We start from the raw sequence: 8,498 nt of genomic DNA, 5'->3' as shown, positions 1-8,498 counted from the left end.
ACGCAGTGGAATGCACTGCGGTCACGTAGCTGGCGCCTCTCGGGAGTCAGAGGGGGAGCGCGGACCCCGCGCGTGCACAGTACCGCTTCCAGGCACATAGAAGAGAAGGGGAAAAGAGTCATTCTAACTGGACATGCATACTGTAATGAAAACATACAGAGGGACACAGGATAAGTATATCCATTAGCACTGAGCAAAACAGAGAATAAACTATAAGAAGGGGCATAATAAGTAAGCAAGTACAGCGTGGTACCGGGGGCAAAAATAAAATAAAATGTATATAGTGGGGAGGGGGGGAGGGAAAGGGGGGTGAAAGGGAGAAAAAAAAAAGGCCTACTTAAATAGATAATAATCATAAGTGGAACGGCACTGTGTAGTGGTGGGATTAAAGGACAAAGTGTGTGGATATACATTATATATATATACTAGCTGAAGAGCCCGGCATTGCCTGGGCATAGTAAATATCTGTGGTTAGTTATAGCACCTCACTTCTCTTATTTTCCCATCACGCCTCTCATTTTCCCCCTCACATCTCTCATTTTCTCCCTCACTCCTCTCATTCCCCCCTAACACTTGTCATTTCAACCTCACATCTGTCATTTTCTGATCACTCCACTATTTTTCCTCACTCCTCTCATTTTGCACTCACACCTTGTCATTTTCACCTCACACCTCTCATTTTCACCTCATTACCTCAGTATATACATGTTTGTCATCTCCCTTATATATAGTATACATCTGTATGTCATCTCCTGTATATAGTATATACCTGTATGTCATCTCCCCTGTATATAGTATATACCTGCTGTGTGTCATCTCCCCTATATATAGTATATACCTGAATGTCATCTCCTATATATAGTATATACCTGTATGTCATCTCCTCCTGTATATAGTATATACCTGTGTGTCATCTCCCCTGTATATAGTATATATCTGTGTGTCATCTCCTCCTGTATATAGTATATACCTGCATGTCATCTTCTATATATATAGCATATACCTGTATGTCATCTCCTCCTGTATATAGTATATACCTGTGTGTCATCTCCCCTGTATATAGTATATATCTGTGTGTCATCTCCTCCTGTATATAGTATATACCTGCATGTCATCTTCTATATATAGCATATACCTGTATGTCATCTCCTCCTGTATATAGTATATACCTGTATGTCATCTCCTCCTGTATATATATATGTACCTGTATGTCATCTCCTCCTCTATATAGTATATACCTGTGTGTCATCTCTCCTGTATATAGTATATATCTGTGTGTCATCTCCCCTGTATATAGTATATACCTGTGTGTCATCTCCTCCTGTATTAGACCTCGTTCACACGTTATTTGCTCAGTATTTTTACCTCAGTATTTGTAAGCTAAATTGGCAGCCTGATAAATCCCCAGCCAACAGGAAGCCCTCCCCCTGGCAGTATATATTAGCTCACACATACACATAATAGACAGGTCATGTGACTGACAGCTGCCGTATTTCCTATATGGTACATTTGTTGTAGTTTGTCTGCTTATTAATCAGATTTTTATTTTTGAAGGATAATACCAGACTTGTGTGTGTTTTAGGGCGAGTTTCGTTTGTCAAGTTGTGTGTGTTGAGTTGCGTGTGGCGACATGCATGTAGCGACTTTTGTGAGATGAGTTTTGTGTGGCAACATGCGTGTAGCAACTTTTTGTGTGTCGAGTTGCATGTGACAGGTTAGTGTAGCAAGTTGTGTGCAGCAAGTTTTGCGCATGGCGAGTTTTGCGCGTGGCGAGTTTTATGTGTGGTGCCTTTTGAGTATGTGCAAGTTTTGTGTGAGGCAACTTTTGCATGTGTTGCAACTTTTGTGCATGTGGCAATTTTTCCGCGTGTGCAAGTTTTGCGTGTGGCGAGTTTTCCATGAGGTGAGTTTTGCACTTGTGGCGAGTTTTGCAAGAGCCTAGTTTTTGCATGTGGCGAGTTCTGCGCGTGGCGAGTTTTGAGTGGCGACTTTTGTGTTTCAACTTTTATGTGGCGAGGTTGGTGTATTTGTGGTGAAATGTGTGCTGAGGGTAATATGTGTTCAAGCACATGGTAGTGTGTGGCGCATTTTGTGTGTGTTCATATCCCCGTGTGTGGTGAGTATCCCATGTCGGGGCCCCACCTTAGCAACTGTACGGTATATACTCTTTGGCGCCATCGCTCTCATTCTTTAAGTCCCCCTTGTTCACATCTGGCAGCTGGCAATTTGCCTCCTACATTTTTCCTTTCATTTTTTCCCATTATGTACATAGGGGCAAAATTGTTTGGTGAATTGGAAAGCGCGGGGTTAAAATTTCACCTCACAACATAGCCTATGACGCTCTCGGGGTCCAGACGTGTGACTGTGCAAAATTTTGTTACTGTAGCTTCGACGCCTCCAACACTTTTCCTTTCACTTTTTTCCCCATTATGTAGATAGGGGCAAAATTGTTTGATGAATTGGAACGCGCGGTGTTAAAATTTCGCCTTACAACATAGCCTATGACGCTCTCGGGGTCCAGACGTGTGACTGTGCAAAATTTTGTGGCTGTAGCTGCGACGGTGCAGATGCCAATCCCGGACATACACACACACACACACACACACACACACACACATTCAGCTTTATATATTAGATATATATATATATATAGCCAGAATATAAAAAGGCTGGTAGTGACGAATGTGGCAGGGACAAGGGGTGTGTGTGAAAAAAATATATCTAGTGAAGGGGGGATATATGACAAAAATAAATAAGGGTGTGTCAAGATAATGGTCACAGTGACTAATATACAAATGGCCAGTGTATGAGTATATAGGATATAACTGTATTATAGTGTATAGGATATAGCTGTAATACAAAAAGGCCAATTTTACGTGCAGGTACATGAATAAATGTATAAAACATAAATACATAAAAAGGGGAAAACTATCCCCAACACCAAATACAAGACTATATAAAATTTAAAAATAACATGGGAATAACAAAGATGTCTGCCCAGAGACCCAGATGGCAATATATATACTTAGGGTTAATGCCTACAAAAATATGGGCCATACTGAAAAAAAGTTGGTAGAAAAAATTAATAAATAATGAATATATATAGCTGAATGATTTTTTAGTCCATATGTTAGAGTGTAAACCACCCATTCTCTTTCAGGAAACGCAGGGAAACACCAGATGTCCAGATTCCGTCACAAAAAGCGTAGACGAGGGCCAATCCTTTAGAACAGGACGTCTGCCGTGATCCAGGATAGGATGCAAGGAGGGCCAAGATAAAGAGGCACAAGAATCAGGAGCAACGCCACATATATATACACAAGCCTAGGGTAAGAACAACATAATTAATACGATATACCAAAACTTATACTAATAGGTTAAAAATACCCCGCGAAGGGGTAAGAGAGGAAGGTTAAAAAGTACATCAACAAGAAAAATGAGTAAAAACACCTAAAAACCGGTCCCTTAGTATGTAGATAAGAGTGTAGTTACAGGAAAGAATTAAATCCAAAACTTTCGTTGAGGCCACGTGGGGTGATTGTACCAAGTCGATAAATCCACTTGCTTTCCAGTTGTGCTAAAGACTTGGCCAAATCACCACCACGTGTTCCCAAGTCGACCTGATCAATAGCCTTAAAAAGTAGTCCTTTGGGGTTACAGTCGTGTCTGGTTTTAAAATGACGTGGTATGGTCTTAAGAAGGGAAAGATCCTGGATGGTTTTGGCTTTTTGTATATCCCTGACATGTTCGCGTACCCGGAGTTTGATTTCCCAAGTAGTCATACCAATATATATTAAGCCGCAAGGGCATGTAGCATGGTATATGACACCTTGGGAGGAACATGTGAGGTGTTTGCGGATCTCCAGGGTCCTAGATCCCTCGGCATTGGTAAAAGAGAACACTCTTTTCATGTTGAGGCAAGCTTTGCAAATCCCACATGGGAAGAATCCCTGCTGTAGTGGCTTCTGCCTAAATTCGGGAATAGGGTCATAGTGACTGTGTACTAACAAATCACGTAAATTCCTGCTTCTTCTTGCTACCATAGATGAACCAGAAGGGAGGATTTTTTGAAGAATAGGGTCAGTCAAAAGAATATTCCAATGTTTCTTAAATATTAGTTTAAGATCATTCCAGCGATTATTGTATGTTGTGATGAATCTTACCTGGCTTCCGGTTTCTTTTGGCTTTTTTTGGGTGGAATATAACACACAAGAAAAGAGAAAAGACACTGCTATAGAAATGCACACCACCCAATATGTAGGCAAAATACAAAAACACTTTATTGGCAAAAACAATAAAAACAGTTAAAAACACTACACCACCACAGACCACCTGGATACAGAGTATACATTTCTATATATAGGCAATAAATACAGCCTGTCAGTATGCCCATAGGATATACAAAACGTATATAATAATACTGTCCTGCCTAACGGCTCATGGGGAATCTAAAGGTAACCATATAAAACAGTAACTCACAGCCTTAAAGAAAAAATATATATAATGAGGCTAAATGGCCACAAACCACCCATATATAATGGTGGAAAAGAGAGATTCCATACATGAGTCAAGGGGACATAATACCTATGGTAAAGTATAGACCGACCTATAAACCAGTAAGCCGAGGTGTCCAGGGGACTGTGCGCCGATGTTTTTGATATTCAGAATATAACAAACAGTCTCTGGGAGTATTTTGAGCCCTTCTGTAGCCTTTCCAAATATTTCTTTTACTATACCCCCGCTGTAGGAACCTATCCGTAAGATCTACTGCTTGTTTTTTAAAATCAGAGTTCTCGGAACAAATGCGTCTAGCTCTTAAGAACTGTCCTATTGGGATTCCTTTGATGATTGTGGGTAGGTGCGAAGAGCTGGCATGTAATAGAGAGTTAGTTGCCGTAGGTTTTCTGTATAGGTCAGTGCATACCATGCCATCGGACACTTTGATCTTTATATCCAGAAATTCTAAATCACGACCAGATTTATAGGTCAGGAATATATTGCTATTGTTACTGTTGAGTTTGGACATCAGATTTTGAAGGTCCAGGGGTGTTCCCTCCCAAATGAAGCACACATCATCGATGTATCTCATCCACCCGTGGACCCACTGTATCTCAGGGATGGTGTCCCCTTGGAAAATTTCCCTTTCCCAAGCCCCCAGAAAAAGATTGGCATATGAGGGGGCACATGAGGCCCCCATGGCGGTGCCTTGAGTCTGCAAGTAGGTGTGTCTATTGAAGGTAAAGATGTTGTGTGTTAAGACAAATTCCAGAAGGGTGAGAATAAGAGGAATAATGGGTCTATCCAAGTCACTGGTTTGTAAATACCATTCAACCGCCTTGAGGCCATCAGTATGCCTAATGGAGGTGTATAGGGCCTCCACGTCGGCAGTGACCATAATCATGTGGTCATCCAGAGACAGATTGTTAAGTCTCTGGAGAGCCGACGTGGTGTCCTGAATATAGGACGGTAGGGTGAATACCAGTGGTTTGAGGAAGAAGTCTATAAAATCCGAGATGATTTCACATAGGCCGCCATTACCGGAGATGATAAGCCTTCCTGGGGGATCAGATAAATAACACAGTATACCCAAAATTGGTGTGCATAAATTTCACCAATATACTATCACCCACAAAAGTGATATATATATAAATATATAAAATCAACCACCAGGGTGCGCTGTGGCCGATTGCAGTGAAACCACTGCTTTAGGAAAGTAAAAGCAAAGCAATATTACAGGGACCAAAAAAGAAGAAAAACATACACGGCAAAGAACTATTAAAAATATGGCTTTATTAAAGGAAATGCCAATGATTACACAAATATAAAAACACAGAAAAACCACATCCGCGAGGCACCAGGATTATGAAGCTGTATACATTAACAAGCAATATGGCCCCCACACTATCGGGACACCTTAAGGCTACTTTCACACTAGCGTTAACTGCAATATGTTAAAATGCGTTGTTTTGCCGAAAAAACGCATGCAGCAAAATATTTTGCTGCATGCGTTTTTTCCCCATAGACTTGTATTGGCGACGCATTGCGACGGATTTGCATTCGTCGGTATACGTCTTTCGACGGATGCGTCGAAAAGAGGCGACACGTTGTCTGGAAAAACGTAGATTGTAACGTTTTTTGGCTCCGACAATAAAACGTGTCTCGGCGCATCCGTCGGCATGCGTCTTTTGCTACAATGAAAGTCTATGAGCGACGGATGCGTCGAGACACGTCGTACGACGCAATGCAGCGCTTCAATACGTGTGAACAGGTGCTGAACCCAGAGTCGCCAACTCGTATATAGTTAAATAAATAGGGCAGCACACTGCAGCGCCAAAACATGCAAACTTGAAAAAACGAAATTTGAACTGCATTACTGCACTAGAAATATGAAAAATGAGAGCTTTTAGCGCACAAAAATGGCCAATTTTATGTGTACCTCGTAGCCACGTTAAGGCATCTCTCTTATACGAGGTCCTACGTTTGACCTACCTCACTGAGAATAAACGTCTCCATCTGAATGGGTACATGTGAAACCTCTTCTTGGACTCAAATTCTCTCTCTATGTGGAGGGGTATTGGACCTACTATAATTAAAACACCTGAAGCTAGGAGGCGGGGAGTGCACGATCAGAAGGCTAGAGAATACATTTCAAAAAACCTGATCTGCACATCCAAACATAGACTGAGTGTGAACAGGTGCTGAACCCAGAGTCGCCAACTCGTATATAGTTAAATAAATAGGGCAGCACACTGCAGCGCCAAAACATGCAAACACAGCCACCAGGTCCACAGCCACCAGGACCACAGCCACACAATGTCCTCTTCTGACAGCCCTCCTCCACAGCAACAGCGGGTATCGGTAAGTAAAATTTTTTTTTTTTTTTTTAAATTTACATCATTTTTATTCAATACATGCATTTATTATGTTTAAACAGGAATAAGAATCCGATGAGGAGCTGTCAGAAGGGACCGAGACGGGTGGAGACATGCAAGTGGAGGAGGAACCAAGTGTAAGTAGTGGTGAAACACTTGCTTCACACATCACACTGCACCATACACAAAACATAATTTCATATATAACATAACACAGAAAACATATACATACATTAAAGCTAATTTTTTTTATCCTTTATTTCAGTCTCCTGCTGCTGCTGAACTTCCAGCACAGCATGAAGGTTCTCCCAGGCGCTCCCAGAGTCGGCGGAATCGACGCCGCGGTCGGCCATCAGTGAGTTGGTTTTTTGGGGGGCTTCAATTGGTAATTATTTTGTTTCAGTCTACTAATTTTTATTTTTTTATTTTTTTTTCTCACAGGCTTCACAGTGTGCTCCCGCAGAAGATTCGGACATTGATATAGAAGCCCTAATCGAGGAGGTTCGCGAGCGGGAGCTGCTGTGGAACATGGCTGACCGCAGGCATGCTGATACCAGTGTCACCCGTCGGCTCTGGTTGGAAGTATGCCATAATATCTTTACAAGGTGGGAGGACCTTCTTCCACAGCAGCAGAGCAAACTATGTAAGTATTCAGTTTTCAGTGATGTTTAGAGCTGAATGTAATGTCTTGTATTTACCTTTTTTTTTTTTTCTTCATTCCTGTCTTCACAGGTTGCAAGGTTAGGAAGCAGTGGCGGTCACTGAGGGATCGTTTTAAGAGAGAATTTAACCAGGAGATGCAGGCCCCGAGTGGCTCAGCAGGAAGGAAGAAGAGGAGGTATAGATATGCCCCTAACCTCACCTTCCTAAGGGAAACCATGCTGAGTAGAGTGTAAGTATTCAACATCCCAGTAAGAACCTGTCTAATCACAAAACTTTTGTTTCAGTCTGGGCTTTTTCATATCAATATATTACATTTTTTTTTTCTTTCACAGCACCTTCTCCAGCCACCGTGCGCCTGCATCTACCTCTGCGCCCTCTGAAGCGATCCCTCCTGAGTCTGCCACCGGGGACCACGTCGGTAGGCCCCACACCTCTCACCCCTCTGTCCCCTCCACTTCATCCACCTCAACCATCTGATGGTCAACAGATAGCGTTCCCTTTACCCCACCCCTCTGACCCTGCCACCTCTACACCACCGTTAGGTTCGTGGCGGCAGCGTCAGAGGGGTCAGGAAAGGAGCTATTCTCCTGAGTTCTTGCATCTAAATGCAGGCTTCCAAAATTCTTTTAAAATTTTGGGAGAACAAGTGACTGCTGGTTTCAGCATGGTGCAATCACGCATGATTGAAAACCACCATGAAATCAGCAGTCGCTTGGATAGGCTGCATTTAGATGTAAGTCAAGCTCCAGCAAATCTTTTTTTTCAATCCATGCTCAGGAGCATGGAAAAGCTTTCTTTTGATCAGCAGATGCAGGTAATGAATAGCTGCCATAACGCTCTTCTCAATGTCATCAACGAACCACAATCTACCCCCACACATCCCAGTCCCAATTTCAACACCATGCCCCACAATATCACCGCCAGTCCCAATATCAACATCAGTCCCAATACCCAACCCGGCCC

The 8,498-nt window shown here is 42.3% G+C and overlaps 1 long non-coding RNA gene across 1 annotated transcript; it reads left to right on the top strand.

Annotated features, from left to right (window-relative positions):
- The first annotated feature begins 7,378 nt into the window (after positions 1-7,378).
- On the top strand, positions 7,379-7,997 carry LOC138663637 (uncharacterized). Its single transcript, XR_011318220.1, has 3 exons — positions 7,379-7,515; positions 7,605-7,764; positions 7,868-7,997. It is a non-coding gene; the product is annotated as an uncharacterized lncRNA (long non-coding RNA).
- Positions 7,998-8,498: the final 501 nt, after the last annotated feature.

The sequence above is a fragment of the Ranitomeya imitator genome, chromosome 2 (genome assembly GCF_032444005.1).
Source record: "Ranitomeya imitator isolate aRanImi1 chromosome 2, aRanImi1.pri, whole genome shotgun sequence".
In the NCBI taxonomy this organism is placed as follows: Eukaryota; Metazoa; Chordata; class Amphibia; order Anura; family Dendrobatidae; genus Ranitomeya; species Ranitomeya imitator.
The sequence above is the reverse complement of the archived record's forward strand: the minus strand, read 5'-3'. Positions and strand labels throughout refer to the sequence as shown.